This window comes from Macrobrachium nipponense, chromosome 27, assembly GCF_015104395.2.
Source record: "Macrobrachium nipponense isolate FS-2020 chromosome 27, ASM1510439v2, whole genome shotgun sequence".
NCBI classification, from domain to species: domain Eukaryota; kingdom Metazoa; phylum Arthropoda; class Malacostraca; order Decapoda; family Palaemonidae; genus Macrobrachium; species Macrobrachium nipponense.
In genome coordinates, this window is record NC_087216.1 from 15033966 (window position 1) to 15059995 (window position 26030).

The following is a 26030-nucleotide window of genomic DNA, read 5'->3' on the forward strand; positions in this document are numbered from 1 at the left end:
CTCGACGTGGTTTGGAAGTCACGTAAAACCGTTGGTCCCGTTGCTGAATAACCACTGGTTCCATGCAACGTAAAACACCATACAAACAAACAAGCAAACTTGCCTTACGGTTTCCTCATTAACATAAATATCTCACTTTTGTCAAAGTTTCGACGACGAGCGACCTGGTTTCTGCAGTTGGTCGTTTTACGGCCATTCTTGCGTATTAGCATATCTAGTTCTTATAAATAACATAGTTAAGTTACGTGAGACGTGTCGCCCATCATCCCCTATAAAGATTTGAGGGAGGGTTGTTGGCCATGTCGAATGAATTCCTTTATTGCTTATTATTATTTTAATATATATATATATATATATATATATATATATATATATATATATGTGTGTGTGTGTGTGTGTGTGTGTGTGTATGTATATATATATATATATATATATATATATATATATATATATATTGTCACGACTTAATTAACAACATTAACGTTTTATGTTAAAGCAGGTTATTTATAATTTGCGTAGAGCCGTTACATAAGAAAAAAAAAACAATAGTATTTTGCACAACCATAAGTACGTTTAACTACCGGTTATAATTTATAAACAATGATGGCAAAGGACAACGAAGGAGTATGATACGAAAAAGGAAATATAAATATTTATTTACAAAAGAGAAAAAAATAATTAAATAATATTGGACCGAGGTAAGTTTCAGGTCACTGCAGCGTAAACTTGATGCTCCGTTGTTGTGGAATGCTGTTAATTGCAGTTCTAAAAATGGAGGACAGTTACTAATACCAATACTTAACTCCTCGTAAAGTATCATCAACGGCGCTGCAGTTGCAGTAATGAATATGAGGGACCAGGTGATAAATCTGAAGAACCTTTAGAGGCTGTCCAAGGCTGATATCCTCATGTGTTCGTAATGCGTCCGTCGCAGATTAACAGGTGTTTGAATCCTCTAGATAAGGAACAAGATTGGTATCAAGAACTTGATAAAAGCACTTGATCACAGCTGCTCCTCGAAGACAAACATCCATGTATTAGCAATGGAAGAACGATCGATCAAACGGGCGTGACAGTGGTATATAGGCGTTGAAAACTCAAAAGCAGGCGGTTATGTCGAATAAAGGGCGCTAACAGATACACACCATTGCAGCGATCCAAGGCGAATCCGCTGCTCTCAGCAGATACGTACCTTTCAGAGGCAATCCCAAACTCTCTAGCGTTCAGAGGATCACTGACGGCAAACTTGGGCTGTTCCCCGAAATAGACTCTCTGCCTCCACGTCATCATGTAAAGGAAGAAGTCATTGGATTAGAACTATCCTCCTTAACTATTGCAAAACAAATAACAAGCAAACAGCACCCAGTTACTAACAAGCAACAAACATATGACTGCGCGGGCAAAATAAATAGATAAATATATAAATGAACGAACGAAAATACTTTTGAGCGTGATAATATATATATATATATATATATATATATATATATATATATATATATATAGTATATATATATATATATATATATATATATATATATATATATATTTACATGTGTGTTTGTATATATATGCGTGTGTGTAAATATGCATATATATACACACACACTCTCACTTTGAGATCCAATTAGCTTATAAATTTACCCATGTCCGCCGACATCTAATTACCAGCTGAAAGTTTCTTTAATATGATATCCCTAGTTTATGATTATATATACTGTAGCTATACGATGCCAGTTCTATTTTTTTTAATATAATATAAAAGTCCATCATTAAACGCTTTGGTGCCTTGAAAGTAACCCGGTAGCGAAGACTTCCTAAGCAATAAGTGTTAATTTCCAGGCATCCAATACATTCAAATGAGTGTAGAAGCGAAGATAATAAACAAATAAATAAGATCATTCACTGAATTACATCAGCTAACAAAGTCATTTTCCCATTTTCTACATAGATTGCATTAGCCGAGTCGGAACGGAATCACGAAGCGGTAATTGTACGCAAACAATCGAAACGCCGTCGGAAGAGAGAATCTCTTGTGTTGACTCATTGATTTTCCTCGTTAGCTTTCCATTAGAGTAATGCAATTGGCAGCTCCCCATCACATTCATTACTTTTTAATGCGTATCGAAAAACACAAATATCATGGGAGCTCTCACAATTATGTCCTTCCAAAGTAAACAACGGGCAAACGCGGTGTTTTAATTGTTGAGCCAATAAAGATATCGATTCGATTGTGTGCAAACATCCATGCAGATCGCTCGCATTCGAGCGTGTGTGTTTGTGCGCTTGGAAGTTTTTGCTCATGTTCCTCTAGTTACATCAATATGCTGAAATATATACACGTATTTTGTAGTTATATATGTATATAATGTATATACATATATATATATATATATATATATATATATATATATATATATATATAGTAATATATATATCACATCACCGTGATTCATATAAATTATTCGAGATACAAATGTCCTTTAATATCTAATTCGCTCTACTCAGAATTGATATATTTCCATATATGTAAAACGAAGGGGAATTTTTAGTTGATCCTGATTTCGTCTCTGTCCGCTGGGCGGTGGTTTGAACCCACGAGAGGACGAAATTATTATCAACTAAAAATTCCTCTGGTTTACGTATATGAAAATATATAAATTCCAAGGGAGAGCGAATTAGATATTAAAAGACATTTGTAGCTCGAATTATATATATATATATATATATATATATATATATATATATATATATATATATATATATATATATATATATCATACATACATGCATACATATACATCACACCACACACATACACACACACATATATATATTAATTATATATATATATATATTATATATAATATTATATGAATAATCTATATACAGAATAAGTAATACATTATAAGTAAGTATAATTTTGGTATAGTCCTTCAGAACTCCAGCTTTGCTGATAGCAGTCGTTCATTTGTAAGAAATAGATGCCGCATATGCATTATATAACTTGGCAAAAACTATATATCCAAAAAGAACGACTGTACCCAAAAATCGTAATTGGAAACGAAAATATCTTAAAAGAAAGACTGTACCCAAAGTCATAATTGAAAATGGAAATATTCTAAGAAAAAGACCCAAAAATCCTAATTAAAATAAAAGGCTGAAAGAAAGGCTATGCCCAAAAATCATAATTGATAAGGAAAATTTCCTTAAGAAAGACTGTACCCAAAATTCGTAACAGAAAATGACATAATTCCGCCTTTATTGAAATATGAAATGGCGACCGTCTTGAATTTTCCATTACTTGCTTGTAGTATGCTAATGCCATTCCCCAGGAGGGGTTTATGGTGAGCAGATTTAACTATGTCTTCAATATCATCTTATTTCCTTCGCTTATCAGAATGTTAATCCAAAAACAGTTGTCGCTGGTAGCCTTTTTGAAAATGTGGATTTATATATTTACTTTTTATTTATTTATTTATTGATTTTGGAACACTTTTTTTCTGAAGTGTACCAAATTTTGGGCTTATAGCACAAAATGCATAATGTTTTACATTGATTGTTGCTCTTCTATATAAATCCGGCGGTATGGTAGCTGAGACTTGTAGTACGTTTATCAGAAATAATAGATAAAAGAATTAACTTATATTATTCTTTCAGCTGCCAATTGAAATTAAAGTATAATAGTTAGGAATATGTTTATTACTGATGAATACATAAAGCAATAACTACCCGGCTGCTAATGGCATTTGCCTCTTTTCACCAGTATCAAACAGTAGGAAGTATGCAACCCGCTCTTAACCGATTTTATAACCTTTCAGGGAAACTACATTTTTATAACTTCTCTGCGAAACGACCAATTATAAAAAGGCATTACCTCGGGAAGGTCATTTTTGGAAATGGTTCTTAACTGCAAAACTTCTCAGGGAGTTTTGGGTCGTACGGTAAGGTCGGTTGGATTGAATGACCCTTCGAGTATTTGACATTATACTGAGTTAACGGCATTAGAAATAAGCACGCGTCTGTATACAAAACTACTTAAATATATATATATATATATATATATATATATATATATATATATATATATATATATATATATATGTGTGTGTGTGTATATTATAAATATATATGTGTATATATTTTTACGTATATAGGGCCTTGTGAGAGACTAGATACGTAAACGGAAGTAATTTAGGGATTTCAAGAGGGAATTGCTTGAACTTACCGTAAACTTTCTTTAGAGGGAAGGTCGCCAGAAAACTCAGCTCGTTACTTTAAACTATTTATTTACAAAAAGGCCCGTGCTGGCCTGGAGAAAAGTTAAATGATATTGGCCCCCACGTTGGGGTTTATAGTCTCATTCAATTCAAGCTGATTTTCATTCACTTGGGTTAATGCACACTTGCGGCAGAGAGACGGCACGTGACTCATGGAATCTGGAAAAGAATCCCAGATTAAACGAGATAAAAGGAAAAATGACTTCTTGCTTTGATTAATTAATTCTCTAATACTGGGGAGAAGGAACTTTTAAGGTTTCACTGAGTATGCAATGACTCCATTGGTCTGGGACGATCACACAAGGGGAAGCATGCGGCCATGAGGCAGTGAGAGGGAACAAAGGGATGAATTCCTTTTGTTGCTGGAAATTGATTGGGAGAATGAGGATCACAATGATAATAGGTTGGGAGAGACTGGCAATATGCTGTTCCACAAGACGTACCTGGATGTCGTGTTCAGTGTGGACCTTTGAAGAAAATGTGGCTCTTTGTAGGAAAGTATGGGGGCCCCTTTGTCTGAGGCCTGGGTCATCGGCGCGCCACTCACGCCCTGGGTAGGCCTAAAGGAAGGCAGGTAATTTGACCTCTGTCCGAGATCACGTCTCGCAGCCGACTGAGGGCGATACTGCTTGGTTTTCGGATCACGGGGGCTTCCAAAAACCGCCTCGAGCATTGCCTGAAAGGTGGTAAACACAACGCCAGCAAATTGGGAAGGAAAATAGGTCTTATTGTAGAAGTCCCTAAAATCCATCTCGAAGCCTAGCTACTCTTGTGACCTGCCTCTCTTACCCTAAGCTTCCGTCAGACCGGAAATATCAGTCCTACGGCATACCCACTCTCCCAACAACAGTCGCTTCAGAAGGCATGGCTGCGACTTTTATAATTAAATATAACTAAAACTCTGCTGGGAAGGCGAGGCGTTCTATAGACGTAGCAGCTCCCCCTGTTAAGAAGGCATTCACTCCCTTTCGGGCGTGAAGGTCTTGGCTTAAATAAGTTGATCGCCTCGACAACCCAGTTCTCCTACTCTAACTTGAAGTTTTTTGAGCAGCGATACGGCTGACTACAATGGCCTACCTAACTTATAGGCAAAGATGCTAAGTGTACTAACTTAATATAGTGATGTAGTCTAGCCTAATAAATAACTACAGGTTGTCTTGTGACGACAGTCTACTCTACCCCTAGATAAGGTTACTTGAAAATTCTACTTGCTACTAACCTAATGCCCTGGTACTAAATCATTAGCCTAACCTACTCAATACAGTTAAATGAAGACGCAATCATTCCAGAGTGTGGTACGCACAGCAGTAGTTCAGCGACGGAACTGTTAAAATACATAATGAGAGGTAATGATGCGTGGGGATGATGAGTGGTTATTTACCAGGAGGGAAATGCAATGAGGTAATTATATTTAAGTGAGGGTTAGTATTACAGTGGCTAGGGGTTAGAGGGTTAGTGCTACTGGCAGAGATCGGGCTGGCTACCTTCTCTGGGTAGGTGCCAGGATCATTCTGCAAATGAATGTGACACTGTACCTCAGGCACAGGTGTCAAGGAGAGCATGTGGCTCTTTTTGTTAATATGTTAATGACGTCCCTTCTTCTTCTTCTTATTCCTCCAGGACCTGGCTATACCAGTCCTAGGAGTAGACGGAGGCACCGACTCTGGGGAAAGGCCAGAAACGCCGGCAGGAGCTGAGGCAGCGGTAGCCTGAAGGATTTCAGGAGAACACCCTACTTCGGTCTCTGCAGCAACCGTCGTAGAGGTGGAACCTACTGCAGGGGAGGCCCTCACTCCGGCTGCTGCGGCAACCGTCGTGAGGGGAAAACTCCAGGCTGACTCCTGGTCGGGCAGTTCCTGGTTTTCCAGAGGAGGTACAAAGGTAAGGTCTGCCGGAGGTTCATCCTCGGGCGACAGAGGTAAGGATGAAGAAGAAGGAACTAGTGATTGGCCATGGGCTGTGGTAAGCTCCATGCCTGTTGGAGGATCTCCTGTAGGAGGATCCTTGATAAGGTTAGGCGCCGGCGCTAGCTCGGGGCCAGGCGCAGAGGTCAAGTTCGGTGGTGGCTCTCTAACCGTCCATGGCTGGACCGGAGCTTGGCCACTGCTCAGTGCTGCCAAGTGGCACTTGGGCAGAGAGTTTGAGGTCGACTGGACCTGTGACGGGTACCGGAGGTGCAATACCTCTCAGCGTGCCCTTGGAAATGGGAGACAGAGGCTCCTGTCTCTTGTTGAAGGCTAGGCCTTGTGGAAAATGGACAGTGTCCGCTGCTGGTAGTTTGCTAGGGCACCTAGGCCAATTAGTAGAGTGCCCTATTACGTTACAGGTTTTGCAACGGAACTGCGAATGGTCAATCTCCCTCCTTGGTAACGGGGGAGACTGTTGGTGGACATACTTCCTAGAGGAAGTAGAATTTTGATGACTCCTTGCCTTGGAGTGATTTGTTGTGGGGTTAGGACCCCTAGGCTTTTTGGAATGCGAGGGAGACTTCATGTCTTGCCCTAGGAGGAGGTCGTAACCTCCTGGAATGTAGCTTGCAACTGCAAGGGTACAAACTTTGGAGAAATGAGGTCGGGTGACTCTCAATTGCACGGTTGGAAGGATCAGCTTGATATGGTTGATACCTTCGATGGTGATTAGTTGTCGTCTACCGACGGTAGCCCCTCGGGGAATTCTGTCTTCCCGTATCAGGGAGATTTGAGCGCCAGAGTCGTCGTAGGCTCTGACGTGGCTTGGCTGATAATGGCTTTGAGGGGTGCGACGGTTATAGGGCCCTTAGCTGGGTCCTAGAGAAGAAGGATTGGTGACGGCCATTGCGATGGCCGGAATATTGTGGTTCGCGCACCCTCCGTAATTTGCAGACATGTGACCCTTGCGGCCACAGTCTCGGCAGAACGTGTTCCAGAACCTCTTCCGTGGCACTGGATGATAAGGCCGAGATGGCCCCACAGGTTGCGAATCTGCGGAGTCACCAAGGCTGGCAGTGTGCTCTGGCACAGGTGAAGAGTCCTCTCTGGCAGTGATTTGAGGTAGGGAGGTTAAGGAATCCTCCGTTGAATCACCCTCGGAAACAAGTCCGGGGTTAACTGGTGGGCTTACCTCTTCCAAAGGGGAGGAGGTAGGCGGTAAAGTGGTAAGAGGCTGAGATGGTGCGGGAGAAACTTCGGGCTCTGACACTGGGTCAGGGCCAGGTTCGCAAATAGACAGGATGTCGGGGACATCGGAGGCACTAGCCTCTGAACCTAAAATTGAGGTGTGGTTATCTGGCATGCTGCAGGTGTCCGGTGCATCTGGTAGTGGGAGCTGCGTCCAGGGGAGATACGGCTTTAGTAAATCTCGGCCCAATATCACCTGATAAACATCATGAAATTGGTCCACTACGCCCAGGCGGCACAATGTGGTTTCCTTGGTCACCTGGTCCAGAAAGGGCATTTTCACATTCAGAAGGACCGAAGGAACAGAATAGAGGTTACCGTCAATCCATTCGAACTGAATTTCTTCGTCCGTCCGGATTTTGGCACCCCTAGGTAATGCCTTTCTGGAAATAAGGGAGACCTGGGCTTCGGTGTCGGCCATGACTTGTACCCACCGATAGGGCGTAGGAGACAGTTCATCAGGCAGGGCTACATGGTAGCCTTGGAGAAGTTCACCCTGGAAGCTCTCCTCCAAGGTAGAGACCGACTTGGGCACTGGTCGGAATCCACAGCATGCCCACGCACACAACAAGTGGTGCAGAACCTCCGCAACCACCTCTTACCGGGAGTCCAGCTCATGGTCTGGGGCTTGGAAACTAGCAGAGAGATTGCGTCATCTAGGAGAGCTAGCTCATGCTCTCTCTCTTCTTCTCTTTTCTTTCTCTCTGCTTCTCTGGCTATCCTCTCCTGCTTTCTTTTCTTTTCTTTCTCTCTGCTTCTCCGGCTTTTCCTCTCTGCTTCTCTTTCTTCCTTTCCCTGCTGGGCGTGCAGCAGCCTGCTGTCGTCTTTATCCACTGGTCAAGTGCTGGTCCAGTGTAACCAGCCTCCCTGCCCAGAGTTATGAGGGCTCCGAGCTTCTCTAGCTCTCTGGCAAAGAAGTCACGGGAAGCAGGGGAAGACATTTCCCTTAGGCTACAGTAGAGGCTCGGAAGAAAATGAAAATAATGGCCAGGAAAGGGTACTGAATGGAATAGGAGTGCCTACTGTGGAAAGTGGCACTCACTTGGAAATGGGTTCTGCAATGTGGTAATGAAAAGTGAAAAGACTGGGTGCTCGGTGGCACTTTGTGAATGGCACCTTCTGCTGAGGTGAAAAAATCGAATGCAGTGTGCGGCGTACGTCACACTTACGGGCGTTCCCAACTTGGGAGACGTTGGAATGGGCTACCTGTAGGTCCAATACAGGTGCACGGCACTTATGAGGAGGCGTTCCTTGGTTCAGTGATCCAAAATGGCGGATACTCTATAATGAATGAGCGTTCCGTAGGACGGACACGCAGGTATAGGGCTACCTGTACGTCTGTACAGGTGCGCGGCACTTATGAGGAGGCGTTCCTTGGGCAGCACTAGTAGTGCTGGTATTGCGGCACTTCGGGAGGCGTTCCCTTGATTGGTCCGAAGGATCACTGATCCTCGTACACGGACATTAATGAAGTGGGCGTTCCGTAAGGACGGACACGCAGGTTTGTCAGCACTTAGGGCTGGTATTGCGGCACTTCTGGGAGGCGTTCCCTTGTTGAGTGTTCCGAAAGATCACTGACCCTTGTACACGGACACACTAATTATTTGGGCGTTCCGTAAGGACGGACACGCAGGTTTAATGGCTACCTGTACGGCCTGTACAGGTGCAATGGCATTTATGGAGGCGTTCCTTGGAGCACTGGTATCGTGCTGGTTGTGTCCCGGACACTACATGCAGTATACTTAAATATACTGAAGTGAAATGGCACTGCTCATGGCAAGAGGGTAATAGTGGAGAGAGAAAGTAAAAGGTGGGAGTACTTCAGCAGCCAGTCGATGGACAGGGTCAAGAATTAGTGGCACTGTGAAATGGTAAGACCTGACGTGCACTGGTGGTGGCCAGTCCTAAACTGGTAACGACTTCCCTGTCTGGAAGTAATGAATTTGCGTGGCACACTGTGCGAATTGTGCTTGCGGTATACGCAAGTCTTTCGTGATAAAGAAAATGAAAAGACCACTCGGGCAACGACAGGTAATGGAAATTTTAGAAATGCTCAGTCACTCGCTGAAGTACTCGATAAATGAAACAAATAAATGTTTGCAAACTGCAATGGACACATGCGCGTACGTATCACGCTGTGTAAATGAAAGAGACAAGAGACTAAAATAAGGTTAATTCGGCATGCTATAATTAATGGTAAGATGTAGTACTCTTGGCTTCGTGAATAATGGATTCTGGTTTTCTCTCTCTCTCTCTCTCTCTCTCTCTCTCTCGGAGAGGGTGAAAATGATATATGAATGAACTCCCTTATATTTGAATTGAACTACTAATGTTCGTTTAATATGACGCAACTTGCGTTAAATTATCTACTTACGTTAACGTTTACTGAAAGAATTGCTTTTGAAAACGTTTTATGAAAATGATAACGCGCTCGCGTTGAACGATTTTTACGTTAATGTTAGCGGCTTGCGCTTATGAAATGATTTGCGTTTCAATATGAATTTCACAAAGACGCGTTTTACGTTAACAATTCTTGCAAGTGACTCTACTTTTAAGATTTACGTTAACTTTACGTAAGGACAAGTGAAAAATTACGGTAAGGATTTGAAAACGATGTTAGCAAACAATTGTAAATGAGGTTACGTTAAGTGAAATGAAATTTTCGCTCAGCGCGCGAGTGAGCGATGCGAGGTGGAACACGTGAGGCGAGAAGAGCGGGTTAGCACCACGGTGTGCTAGCATTGATGGCGAATCAGCTGATTCCCTGTAAATGCGAGGCGATTTACAACACGAACGTTTAGTTTCTTATTCAAGGCGAATTACGTTAATTTCTCTGGCAGGACGATAGATACTAGTACCGAGATCGATATTATTTACGTTAAAACTTCGAGACTTACGTTACTTTGCTTAAATTGTTTAGATAAGGTTGAAAGAGGAAACAAACATGGCTGCCGCTGTGAATGAGACGAAGGCTGGTTGAGACCGCGCAGGCGCGAGAGAGCGCGAAGCTGAATTAGCTGAGAGGTAAGAGGTTACCAACACTTGGAATGAAAACTAAGTTAAAAATGAATACCCTAACATATCACAGACAAAAGAATTGTACACTTCTTTTGCCGTAACTATTAGTAAAACACTCCTAACTAGCTAGGCTTTCTCATACAGCAATAAACCCTGGCAAGCACTTCCTAGTTTGATCTGGTCCTTTCTGGCATCTATCTGCACACGTGTTCGTGAGAGCTCCTACGAGGACAGCACAAAGTAACAGAAAATTCGCGGGGCAAATTGTTTGCTCGCGCCGCTAAAATAAAGCTCTGGCGCGTTCGCCGTTACAATAATAAGATTTTCTACCTACGCTCTTTTAAACACTTCTACAATAAAAATACTTAAACGTACCTTAAGCTAACATTGGTTATAGAATAATCATATTAATGAATGGAATCCCACCTTACCGTGAGTCAGTGTGTCTTCTTTCCCTGCAAGTGTGCTTGATTTATGCTTTGTAAAATAATTTACAGTTACGTTTTACAACGGATAACGCGATTTACAAGCTTTTTTTAAGCAAGCTAGGTTCAATCCAGGCAAGATTCGCCAATTTTACGTATATAGGGCCTTGTGAGAGACTAGATACGTAAACGGAAGTAATTTAGGGATTTCAAGAGGGAATTGCTTGAACTTACCGTAACTTTCTTTAGAGGAAGGTCGCCAGAAAACTCAGCTCGTTACTTTAAACTATTTATTTACAAAAAGGCCCGTGCTGGCCTGGAGAAAAGTTTAAATGATATTGGCCCCCACGTTGGGGTTTATATTCTCATTCAATTCAAGCTGATTTTCATTCACTTGGGTTAATGCACACTTGCGGCAGAGAGACGGCACGTGACTCATGGATCTGGAAAAGAATCCCAGATTAAACGAGATAAAAGGAAAAATGACTTCTTGCTTTGATTAATTAATTCTCTAATACTGGGGAGAAGGAACTTTTAAGGTTTCACTGAAGTATGCAATGACTCCATTGGTCTGGGACGATCACACAAGGGGAAGCATGCGGCCATGAGGCAGTGAGAGGGAACAAAGGGATGAATTCCTTTTGTTGCTGGAAATTGATTAGGAGAATGAGGATCACAATGATAATAGGTTGGGGGGGAGAGACTGGCTATATGCTGTTCCACAAGACGTACCTGGATGTCGTGTTCAGTGTGGGCCTTTGAAGAAAATGTGGCTCTTTGTAGGAAAGTATGGGGGCCCCTTTGTCTGAGGCCTGGGTCATCGGCGCGCCACTCACGCCCTGGGTAGGCCTAAAGGAAGGCAGGTAATTTGACCTCTGTCCGAGATCACGTCTCGCAGCCGACTGAGGGCGATACTGCTTGTTTTCGAATCACGGGGCTTCCAAAAACCGCCTCGAGCATTGCCTGAAAGGTGGTAAACACAACGCCAGCAAATTGGGAAGGAAAATAGGTCTTATTGTAGAAGTCCCTAAAATCCATCTCGAAGCCTAGCTACTCTTGTGACCTGCCTCTCTTACCCTAAGCTTCCGTCAGACCGGAAATATCAGTCCTACGGCATACCCACTCTCCCAACAACAGTCGCTTCAGAAGGCATGGCTGCGACTTTTATAATTAAATTAACTAAAACTCTGCTGGGAAGGCGAGGCGTTCTATAGACGTAGCAATATATATATATATATATTATATATGCGCATAAGGTATAAACCACAAAGTAAGTGAAACAATGGAGTAGCTGGCAGACCTTTCGACTCAACGTCCTTTACTTAGCAGACTGACTGACATAGATGAGAAACTGAGAGGACAAGGAAGGGTCCTATAAGTGACAGATAGGGATTATAAGGAGATTGGTACCTAGAATCCAACACACCTGGAGAATTAGTAACCTTCTCAAACGAACATAAACATGGGTACATACCATATATATATATATATAATATATATATATATGTATATATATATATATATATATATATATGTATATGTATATATATATATATATATATATATATATATATATATATATATATATAGTTTGTCCCTTGAAGGCCTCGGCCTTTAGAACAGGAGGGAGAACGGAGAACATCAAAAATGTTTCCAGAAAGTAATAGAAGTCACGTGTGCAGCAGCATTTGCGTAAAATAAAAAGATCTTGCCCAGAAAAGTATAATTAAGACGTGGATAGGCATGGCCATCCTGTATGAACGTGAAAAAGCAGCGTCATCTCAAAGACTCGAAGTTCAGAGCTGCAAGAAAGTACTAGTGAAAGTCATTAACCTTTCCCAGCTTGACATCAACCCATGTGATGAGAAATACGTCACCCGTATGACAGGGGCAGTTTGCAGGTCTGAACTCTGAAAAGGCGCGAAAGCCTCTCAATACTAACTGTGTTGGACACTGATGGCCACATTTGTGATGAGGAGCATTGTCACCATTGGGGGATCCAGGGATTCTGGAACTAGCATGGTTTGCGGATTTGGACACAGAGGTGTGAATGCCTCTCAGTTGCTGTTTGTCCCCTGAAGACCTTGAGCATATGAGGAAGTACTGGAAATATTGGAAACGGTACCAGAGTTGTAGATGCCTTGTGTACATTTGCGTTTAGCGAAGACTGAAGAAATTATTTACCTGGAGAAGTATGTATGTATATCTATCTATGTATCTATACATATATGTGTAGGTATATATATACATATACTATATATATATATTATATATATATGTGTGTGTGTGTGTGTGTATATAATGTGTGAGCTTGTGTGTTGGTTTTCGAGTGCCATTGGAAACTACGCAGGCCAAAAGCTTTCATAAGTGTAACAAAAAATCGATGACAGTTTAGAACAGCATTGTATTTCAGATTGTATTTTAACATTTTCAGACAATGAATATTAAATATGGTTTTATTTACAGGGTTATATATTTACAGGGTTATATATATATATATATGTATAGTATATATATATATATATATATATATATATATATATATATTTATATATTTGTATATATATATATATAGATAGATAGATAGATAGATAGATAGATAGATATACATACATATTCTCCAGGTAAATTATTTCTTCAGTCTTCGCTAACGCAAATGAACACAAGGCATCTACAACTCTGGTACCGTTTCCAATATTTCCAGTACTTCCTCTTGGTTGCATTCTTTGATGCTATATATATCTATAATATATATATATATATATATATAATATAAATATATATATATATATATATATATAATATATAGCTACATACACACGCGCACGCACACACACACACACACTATATATATATATATATATATATCATATATATAATATATATATATGTATAACTATAGAATATAATATACATATATATATATATAATATATATATATATCTATATATATTATATATATGTGTGTGTGTGTGTGTGTGTGGTGTGTGATATATATATATATATAATATATATATTAAATATATATATATAATATAATATATAGGGTATATATATATATATATATATATATATACTTTCTTATTTATAGTGGAAGGCTCCTTAAGGTGTCCACCATCTTGGACTTTGATGATGTTAGTCCATGGCGTAAAACTAATCTACTGTGCGAATACATACATTTACACTATATATATATATATATATATATATATATATATATATATAATATATATACATATGTATATATATATATATATATATATATATATATATATATATATATTAAATGTATGTATTCGGTCAGTAGATTAGTGTTAAGCCATGGGATTTTTCTAACATTGTCCAAAGTCCAAGATGGTGGACACCTTAAGGAGCCTTCCACTATAAATAAAGAAGTTATATATATATATATATATATATATATATATATTATATATATATATATAATATATATATATATATATAGCTCAATCAAAAAAGTGCAAGAGGTATGGCCACCTGTTGAGAAGAGAAGAGCAACACACGGCTAAAGAAGTGATGGACGTGGGGGTGGATGGAACACAAAGGAGAGGAAGACCTAACAGTCATTAAAAACGGCGACCCCGAGTATGGATAAATCTGAGAAGAAGAATATATATATATATATAATTATATATATATATATATATATAATATATATATATATATATATATATATATATATATATATATATATATTATATATATACATATATATATATATATATATATATATATATATATATATATATATATATATATATATATAACTGAATCACGAAAGTTTGGAACGTGATAAATCCATAAATAAAGGTATAAGCCACGTTGTTATTTTTCCTTCTTGGTTTACACCTTTCCTATATATATATATATATATATATATATATATATATATATATATATATATATATATATATATATTATATATATATAATTCGCAGTAGGTGGCTAAATGTTTTGCGAAGGCAATTTTCTTCCAGTTTATATTAAGAGAAGTTGATCATTGTTCGTAATGAAAACTGAAGCAAAGCACAAAGAAGCACCTGGAAATCATGAAAAAAAAAGAATGGTAAAAAGGAATAAGAACAGAGAGAGAGGGGGAGGAGGAGGTATGGCAGAAGCAGAGGCATAAAAAGTGAAGGGGAACAAGAAAAAAAAAAGATTGATCAAAGGAAAAGTTTGAATGGGAGAGAGAAAGGGAAAATATGATGGAGGAAATGGAAAACAAATCACTGTTTGTACTGCCCTTAAACAAAAGTGGGTTTTTTGATTTTTTTTTCTTTATTATAAATATATATATATATATGTATGTGTGTATGTATGTATGTATGTGTGTGTGTGTGTTTACATACATACATACATACATACGTGCTGTAGTATATATAAACTTGCTGGTTAAAACATAGATTTTTTTTATTTCGTGCAGCTTTCATATAATCATGTAAACAACCTATGTATATCTGTCCATTCGGTTAGAATATGCTCATTCAGAACGAGTATTCCATTTCACTAAAATTCCATAATGTGAAGAAAGACAGACGAGATGGGTAACCCAATTCCCCTCAAGTAGCCCAGACCCTATTGAAAATGGAAAGAGAAAAAAAGTGTATGGCACATAAGAAAGAGGGAGTATTGCTTCCTCCTTAGTCATTCCTGTTCTTAAAATTCGTCTCCTCCCTATTTCTTCCCTATCTTCGTACTCCCATCATTCATCTTCATATTCCAATTCTACTCTTACCCTTATTGGTACTATATTCTTCTCTTAATTCTGTTTCATTTATTTTCTCCTTCGCCATCGTCGATTTTAAAATGCAGAATGAGTGTAAATTACATTTGTCCTTCCACTTCAAAGCATCTGCAACCTATCCCAAGGGATGAGCAAAGAGAGAGAGAGAGAGAGAGAGAGAGAGAGAGAGAGAGAGAGAGAGAGAGAGAGAATCCGTGATAAATCTGTTATGATTGTTTGCTCATATCGCAGCATTGTTTACAACTTCAAGTGGAAACTAATTATAACTGTAATGGAACAAATTTTTCTCTTTCGGTGATAGCACGGTTTTCCGGAGAAGTTATGACGCGGATTAAAACTTTTTTTTTTCTTTTTTATTTCTTCCGAACGTGATTTTCGGTGCTATTGCTCGCCCCGAGTTTCTTTGCTTTGTTTAATACGTTTAATGGAAAGTCTGAAGTTATACGAATTCTAAAGTTATATGAATTTGTGAAATCATTATTGTTAATGCTGTTGTTGTTGTTGCTGGTGAAGAATGTCACGTTGGTGAGGAGAATCGAGCAGGTTCTCGAACGCTCTCGTTGTGTATAAATAGACTCGTATACGCAATACGCATGTATATATGTATGTATTTTTCACCAGAAATTGATGCACGATTTTATATATATATATATATATATATATATATATATATATATATATATATGTATATATACACACATATACATATGAGTGTGTGTATATATATGTATATATATATATTATATGTATGTATATATATATATATATATTATATATATATAAACTACCTTACGTTAAGGGATTTCTTCACCATATTTGTTATTCGTGTGAAGATGAGTTCTTTATTATTCTTGCTCGAGGAATTTGTCTTTTCCATAATTAGAGAGTCACAGTATGTTCAAGAAATCTTTTAGAACCCGTGCGCTTTTATAGAGAGGATCCTCAACGGATTATTATTATTATTATTATATTATTATTATTATTATTATTATTATTATTATTATTAAATTAGCAGTAGTAGTAGTAATGATATTATAAGCAGTAATAGTAAAAGTATTTCATTATTTTTCCATTCCTTTTTTTTTTTTTCGAAGAACTTCGTTTACAGTCATTTAACTTAAGACACCTTATCATTGGTGTTAGGAGTTTGTGACAAGTTTATGTAGATTGAAATATGTGACGGGGTTTTCATTATATGAATAACTTCTGAACATAAGTGGAAAACATTTAAAACCTCCAAACAATGACTAATATTTCAAAATAATTAATCACGCTACATCTCCTAAGTTTTCATAGTAAACCAGTTGAGTTTTTATTGATAATAATATATATCACTTTGGGAGGATATAAATATTTCATGTACTAAGAAGTATAATTGAAAGTGAGAAAATGAGATCATTTAATGTGCTTTAAAGTTTGACTCTCAGCCATAAATATGATATATAAGCAGTACGTGAGGATGCATACAGTTAATGTTTGTTATGTAAATTCGTTTATTAGCTGTATTTTATAATTGTGGGGTGAACTGGTTTTCCATAATTTTCCTTCTAAAGAATAGATAATGTTATTCAAGGTAGTAGTAGATTATCAGGAGACTTTGGAGGCTTTGGGGTTGGTAGGTGGAGCAGATATTTGGGAGGAAATGTCCCACTGACACTTGATCAAAAATGAAAATTAAGCCACTAAATCAAGTTGATATAGTCAGAAATATCATCAGTAGTTTGTTCATGCTGAACAGCCTTTCTTTCACATTTTGAAAAGTATCACCAGTACTTTGTTCATGCTGAACAACCTTTCTCTAACGCGTTAGAAGGTGTAACTAATGCACATACCATGACCAGTAATGCTCAAAGGAACCATAGTAAGCCTGGAAGTAGTTTTAATCAAATTTTTTACGTGCGTACTACACACGTCATGACCATAATTCCTTCAAATGCCATCACTGTATTCCTTCCTGTTCCGTATTCATTGCATTCAGTCTCCCCTGTTCTCTCTCTCTCTCTCTCTCTCTCTCTCTCTCTCTCTCTCTCTCTTTCCTATATCATCTCCCTTTCGTGTCTTCCCTCAGTGGCAATTATGCATTTGTTCCTCGTCTCCATTATTCAGTTCTTTCCATGATTCAATTCTTCCCATTGCTGCAGTGGTTTTCACCTTTAAATCTTCCCTCTTATCCCCTCGTGTCTTGTCCCCTTTTCTCCTCCTCCTCCGCTCTCTCTCTCTCTCTCTCTCTCTCTCTCTCTCTCTCTCTCTCTCTCTCTCTCTCTCTCTCTTTCCCTCGTTTTTCTTCGTCCTCTCCCTCCGTTCCTCTCTTCTTGCTGGAGAGTGATGCCAGACTGAGGCTGGAGAAAAACTGGTGATTAAACAACAACGGACGAAAGCTCTCTCTCTCTCTCTCTCTCTCTCTCTCTCTCTCTCTCTCTCTCTCCTCCACTGCCATACGCTTATTTTGTTTTGGATTGGATTAGAATGAAAACATTGGGCCGCGTGTATCATGGAATGCGTTCTTTTCCCATATTTTTATTGGGGTTTCTATCAAAGATTTATTTAACTCTCTCTCTCTCTCTCTCTCTCTCTCTCTCTCTCTCTCTCTCTCTCTCACGCCGGTTTTCACGTAAGAGACACACACCGGTTTCACGTAAGAGCAACCGTTATTTTCATTCTTGACCCAATAAATATGAATATTCTCTCTCTCTTCGGTTTCACGCAAGAGCAACTGTTATTTTCATTCTTGACTCAATAAATATGAATATTTCTCTCTCTCTCTCTCTCTCTCTCTCTCTCTCTCTCTCTCTCTCTCTCTCTCTCTCTCTCCGGTTTCACGTAAGAGCAAACGTTATCTTCATTCTTGACCCAATAAATATAAATACTCTCTCTCTCTCTCTCTCTCTCTCTCTCTCTCTCTCTCTCTCTCTCTCTCTCTCTCTCTCTCTCGCATCTCTTCCCCGGCATTTCTGGCTATTTGCTGTTCATCCAAAGCGTTAATTGAACCCTTGCACGTCATTTCTTTCCGGAACTGTGTTGTGCAAAGCCATTTGTCAGAAAACCTAATTCCTCTTTCGCATTTCGGCTCGAATCTTATCGCTCTGGATCATGACAAGGTCGTGGATCTCATATGCGTCGCTCATGAGCAAATTGTTTATTCTTGTCGGTGTTTATGTCGATAACGCAGGAGAGAATGGTAGAGAGTTACGCTTGCATTTCTTGTTGATTACTCCTTTCTATTTTTTTTTTTTTTTTTTTTTTTTTATGGGTTGTGTCAGCAGACTCCGCTTGTTAATTTTTCCTTGTTTTGTTTGGAATTCATACATTTTGCTATAAATTCATCTTTCTTGATATGCATCCACCTGTTATGTGTGATTTCATATATATAGATATATAATATATATTATATATATAATATATATATATATATATATATATATATATATAATATGTACAGACGGCCACAAAGAATTGGCGTAGTTTCTTAATTCATTGTTCGTTATGGAAATATTGCCATATGCAGGTGCCAGAATATTTACTTAACAATAAATAAAATTTCCTTTCAAAGGTGCTATACTTGAAATAAATGACATTATTACTGAGTAGACTTATTCAACGTATGAAAGATAATTATTTTGCAAAGTAAGAAAATATATACCGATGGGTCCACCGTCCACGATTTCTAATTCTATTTTCAACTCTAGCTTCGTAACAGCATTCCGAAGATTTTGAAGTTGGCTTTGCTGCCGCTCGAGTCTTGACTCAACATATCGTACTGCACTGAAGTGTTGTCATTTCGTCTCCTAGAGCCGATAAATAATACATCAAGGCGTTAACATTCTCTGAAAACGATGTTTAGTTAAACTAATTTTTGTCCTTTGATCAATAAAATAATTTGCATGACACGTTTAGTGGGCCTAAATTGGACTTCTGATTTTCCCACATGATAAGCCTAGGTCTATTTTCAGCAGCATACTCTCTCGGATACGTAATATTAATGAAATATTAAATCGACAATATATATATATATATATATATATATATATATATATATATATATATAAATCTGCTTTATTTGACTATTCCCGTTATTCTTGTTTTATTAGCCATGTTCGCCTTTCTTCTTATCCTTTTAATAATTGCTTAACATAATTAACTCAGACCTAGCTATTCAAAGTCAAAAAGCATTATAAAAAAAATCAAACGAATATAATTCTTTCTTATTTTTATCGAATTCCTTGCATATCATCCTGTTTCATTTGGACACCTTGGAAAGCTGTGGGAGTCAAAACTGACGAATACATTAAGAAAGGCTTACTTTCCTTAAAGCTTTCTTAGGATGATCTTTCTGTAGCTATTCATTTCTTTTAAATAGAAATTAATTCAAATTAGTTCACATGTATAACTACTAGACCTACTTACATAAGCATATTATAAGCAGCTGAAAGAATAAGAAATAGGAAAGGTGACGTTCTCGTTTAAGTCTATTTCATGTTTTTTTTGTTTTTTCTCTCAAGAAAAACCTACTGCTTTAATCAAGGGTTGCTCTTTGACGGCTACAGGGTGTAACACGAGGGTATGCACACATTTTGTGGAATGAAAGATAAAGTTTCTTTGAACAGAAAATGTTTTACAAACATGTATTTTAAGGCGTCCGTTGTCGGTGCGGGGAATTTTAAAATAACCGTTATCATTAGTGATGCTTTTCACGAGGTGGAGTTCGTAGTGAGAAGTCGGATCTAGTCGCTGAGATGTAGAAGAGAGCGGAGCGGAGGTGGCTTATAGGAGTGATGGAAGGATTAGGCCGATGTTAGTAAAGTATCTCCCAATAAAATGTATTCTTTAGGTTTTGAAGAAAAAAAATGCATGCATCATTGAAACCGTGTCCCTCCCTATCCGTGGTAATCACTGGCCACCGATAAAAAAAAAAGAAAAAAAAAAGTAATGCCTAACTGAATCTCTCATCCATCAAAGATAAGTTTGCTTATTCATTAGACAACTATCAGACTTCAAGTGTAGATTTAAAAATCTCTTCCTCTCCATCTAAAGTATTCATCAGACACCAGTCATAAGCGTAAAGCTAGTTATGATCCCTGGTTCAGCAATGTCGTGACGAGGCACGCTAGAATTCAAAGTTCACAAATGAATGTTGCTCAGCAACATTTTCACTACTGTATTGTCTTGCTCTCATGTGGTGCTTCGAGGTATTCCACCTCTAGGCCCATGTTCTAAACTTTGCCGTCCTTTAAACAATTTTATTCATCTATGTATGATTCTCTCCGGTTTATTAAGCTTTCTTGATATCTCTCCAACAGAAACTTGCACCGAATGCAGTGCAATAATTCTCTCGCTCATCGAAGGATGTTTCTTAGACCGATAAATGACACATTGACATTAGATACCCGTGCACATAACATCAAAAGCAATAGAGTGAGGTCGCCTAGTTCACATTGTTAAGATATCGGTTTTTTTTCTTTTTGTTTTTAAATTTGATAGCATTTTGTGAGATTCCAATGTTTTCTGTAAAATTTAACAAATGGAATAGTTCAACTACCTTCAACTTAATATTGAAATGATAATTTAAGGACTATGTTTTATGCGATACTACTAGTGATAGGTGTCTCCTATCTATTTGGTAATGCATATCTATGGTTGTGATATGACGTTTTTTATCACTTCGTTTCGTTCACGTCAATTTTGCTATATGGAAAATAGTTTTACACAATAACATAACACAATGTTCTAAAGATATCAGTGACTGTTTTAAAGTCATTACACATGATTTCTTCCATCTTTGAAAAGAAAAATAGATAAATAAGGCATGAATCGTGCGTCAGGCAGGTGAACGAAAAATTATGAAACTCTGCCACGAGTTTTTTTGGCCGACAGTACATATATTAGATATATATTATTATAAATTATAATATATATATATATATTATATTATACATACATATATATATACATATAATACATACATACATACATACATACATACTTATCACATACACAGTTGTTCTGTGCAATAGTACAATTGCTATAAGAACCTCATTCAAACTGGATGGTGGGTGTCCATAAAGTCCCAGTACCATTACAAGCCCTAAATACTTGTAATGGTACTGGGACTTTATGGACACCCTGTATAATGGAGTTATTTATTCAAAAAAGTTACAAAGCTTTCAAGGACAACCCGTCCGCATTATCAAGTATCCATGATACTTGGTAATGAGGACTGGAAGTAAAAAAAAAAAAAAAAAAAAAAAAAAACAAAAAAAAAAAAAAAAAAAAAAAAAAAGATATCGAGGGGGGGAGGTGTAACCTCCTTCAAGGACGTAAGAGTTGAACTTGCTCCTTGAAGAGACAAGATTATTAGAAGTAGTCCTTCATTTGACCCCCAGATGTCCAATTGAGGGCCACCGATAGGCGGGCCTCTAAAATTCAACAAGGCTTGTATTATTCCTCCTTCAGACCATAGAAAAAAGCCATCAAATTCTAAGGCTCATCCTCTCGTCAGAGCCTTACCATTTTGCTGGGTCTTCGAGGAACCGAAGTTTATGGGCTTTACTTGATATTTTCATGATATCCGGTGTCATCGTAACGGCTGTGGTCATCAACGTGGAATTTTTATGGGAAATCAAAGCGTGTTCAGGATACTGAGCGGGAAGAGCAGATACGCTAAATATTAAGCAAGAAATCTTACAGCATACCATCATCACAATATATCCAACACAATGAGGACACGTGTGTGTGTGTATGTATGAATAATATATATATATATTATATATATAATATATATTATATAATATATATATGTGTGTGTGTGTGTGTGTGTGTGTGTGTGTGTGTGTATTCAAAATAGGATTTTTAAGTTCTACTTAACAAAAGTATGTTTTAACTTGCGTCGGTGACATCATTATTACGACGGAAGTTTACGTAATTGACCAATCGCAATATTTATTCCAACAAAGTTGGAGGGGTTAAGTATTTGGGACGGTTTATTTGGTTTATTTGTTGCTTGTTTGTCTTTTTTGTTTGCGGAACTGCATAAGTGACTATGTAGCGGGTGGGGCTGGGAAAAAAAAAGTTAAGTATATCTTAGTTTTACCAGACCACTGAGCTGATTACCAGCTCTCCTAGGGCTGGCCCGAAGGATTAGATATTTTTACGTGGCTAGGAACCAATTGGTCACCTAGCAACGGAACCTACAGCTTATTGTGGGATCCGAACCACACTTCTTCGAGAAGTGAATTTCTATCACCAGAAATAAATTCCTCTGATTCCGCGTTAGCCGAGCCGGGATTCGAACTTCGGACCACTGGATTGGCAGCCGAGCGCGAAAACCACTCGTCCAGCGAGGAACTGTGGGGCTGGGGAGGGGGGTGGTTATTATTACTCAGCCTATCCGAATGATCGCGCTCTCAGAACGCTCCTGTTTTTAACCACGCAACGATACTTACATTAGGATATGTGTGTGGTTACTCAGCTGCACGAACAGCTAATGAGTTTTGTCGGAGAGGATTCTTTCACAACAAAGGCCCAGGTTTCCATCCTTTCATCTGACGCCGAGATATGGCGCGGAGTAATGCCTAGTTCCCGGAACAGTAATCCTTTTCCTGGAAAAAGAGAAATAACAGTATTGAGGTTGCCCAAATGAACTCTAGATATACAGCCGCCGAGCCTGGCGAGAATTGAAAGGATATTTTTCTTTAAAACGAGTGTAAGGTTCAAAAATACGCTTTTCTAAACCGGAGGTAAATAGTACTTGCTTTGGGATTATGGCTACCTGGAGATTGAGTGGGAGGCAGTGTTGATTTCTTCGTCCTTTTTTTTTTTTTTTTTTTTTAAGCAGCATTTTCCAAAATGTTATATAAAGCTTGATGTGTGGGTATAGAAGCTTTAATTTAATTAAGTAGCACGTTCGTTACCCTCTTGCAGATGATTATTTACTTAAACATTTGAGAGGCTTCCTACCACCTAAGAACTGTCTCTGGGTCTACAAATCTAAAGAGCAGCGTATGCATTGTGTATGTGTGCGTGTATATTTAAATAGTCCTCGTCAAAATCTTGCATGCGAATGTTTCGTCAATACGTTTCGACGAGTTTTTTCACTGAAATGTCGAGTTAGCGAAGTGATTGTGAAAAGCTTGTAGTGGGATGTTCAATATTTTTTAAATAAAATTATATCAGAGCTGTAGAACGTTCTACAGACTTTTATTGCTTGCTTTCCTTGGTACTATCAAAGGTCTGGGGGATGATTAAAATAGCAAAATAACATTTTGCCTTAATAACTGAACTTATTTTCCTTTAAGTGTACGCTCGCATATTTCGAAGGAATAACTCATTTAAGTTTTTAAATGGACGTGAATGCACTCTCTAAAATTGCATGTAGAATATCAACTGCATTTAAATGTTGATACACCCAAACGCTAGCTCACGTCTATGTGTACTACAAATTGAACAATAACCAAATTGGAGTTTTTATAATAACACAAATGTGTATTTTTGAAGAATTCCCGTAGAGCTTACGTCAAATCCCCAAGACCTCATTATACAGAACATAGACGAACGTTTATGAAGTCATTTTGTAAATCAAGACAAATCATTTTCCATCAAATTTAAATTGCAATAATGAAAAACCTTTCGTCATTGTATATAATGAATTAACGTTTATTCAGTACATCCATAATAATGTATAATTCTTGTGAACATGGAATGATTAAAACAAAGAAAGCTTCCAGTTGTATCAGTCGTCATTGGTCTGTATGGCATTGAATGGTGTTATAAAGTTGTTCAGTTGAAACGTAATATAATTTAATTCAATTAAAACTTTGATTAGTTAGTTGACAAGAAATGAAATTTACAAAGTAATGAAACGTGCAACGAGCACGTCCAGTGAATATATAAAATTAGATACTCATTGTGAATAAAGGCATTAATTTTCTTTTTAGTGATAAAAATTATAATAATACATGTTTCCCCTTCAGTAATATCCATCTGAAATTCCTACCTCTGATAATTTATTTTTACTGTGAAGTAAATGTACAAAAGTTGTGAAAAACCAATTAATGTGCATCGTTCGGTAAATGTGTTGTTCCATTAGATACCCCTGAGGGGAACATATAGCTAATTATTGAAGTTTTTCTTGTGTTCGAAAGTAGTTCATCCACACCTCATTATATATATATATATATATATATATATATATATATATATACATACATACATATATATATATATATATATATATATATATATATATATATATATCGTATATACTTACGATAGAGAATCGTGAAACTGAAAAATCACTGTAACTAAAAGCTCAGGTACGCTCATAGCGACAGTAAATACAAAGCTTAAATGAATAAAAGCACTAGCCCCCTCTCTCTCTCTCTCTCTCTCTCTCTCTCTCTCTCTCTCGGCATCTCTCTCTCTCCCTCTCTTTCCTTGCAGATGCGCTGCTACCCATTATCTCCCCGAAAACGCCTTATCATAATCTATGCTTAAGCGAAGAAATACATTTCCAGCCACTATAAAACCGGAATGCGTTATTGCGGAGTTTGAAAAAAAAAAGGGGTTGCAAATAGTCTCCGCCATCGGCCGGGTATTTAGATGAGGAATTGCAGACTGTTTGGGAACTCCAATATCATGCAAATGTTTGCGCAACTGAACACTTCACTAGTTTTCAGTTTTCTGTTGAAGAAAACTGTTGAGCCGGCTTTGTCTGTCCGTCCGCACTTTTTCCTGTCCGCCCTCAAATATTAAAAACTACAGAGGCTAGAGGGCTGCAAATTGGTATGTTGATCATCCACTCTCCAATCATCAAACATAACAAATTGCAGCCCCCTAGCCTCAGTGGGTTATATTTTATTTAAGGTTAAAGTTAGCCAAAATAGTGCGTCTGCCACTATATAGGACAAGCCACCACCTGGTCATGGTTAAAGTTTCATGGACCGCGGCTCTTACAGCTTTATACCGAGACCACCGAAAGATAGATCTATTTTCGGTGGCCTTGATTATACGCTGTAGCAGCTGTACAGAAAACTGGATTGCGTCGGAGAAACTCCGGCGCATTTTTTACTTGAAAGTTTTTTTTGTGATCGTATTCCTTCATCACGGACTGTTGGCTATTTTTTCTGGTGACTATAAATTTCTTGATTCCCTTAAATTTACTTGGGATTTGTAATTTTAATGGAGATTATTTTTGCGCTTCCATTCATTCACATTTAGTCAATTTTACTTTTTTGTGACTATAATTTTCCATTCATAGGGATTTTATTTTACTGTAATTTTCCCGGGCCTGAATTTCCTTTAGTACTGTTATTGTTATGGGACGGCTTTTGTTTTTCCATTCAGATTAAGTCAAAGTTATTTTTATTGTGCGTCGCTCGCTTCCGTGGCTGTT

At 37.8% G+C, this 26030-nt stretch overlaps 1 protein-coding gene and 1 pseudogene across 1 annotated transcript in view; one reads left to right on the forward strand and one right to left on the reverse strand.

Moving 5' to 3' along the window:
• The window catches only part of LOC135200506 (trichohyalin-like), a 43647-nt pseudogene extending 27127 nt beyond the window's left edge, over positions 1–16520 (reverse strand).
• LOC135200507 (uncharacterized) overlaps positions 1–26030 on the forward strand; it is a 643009-nt gene that overhangs the window by 194589 nt on the left and 422390 nt on the right. The window lies entirely within an intron of this gene.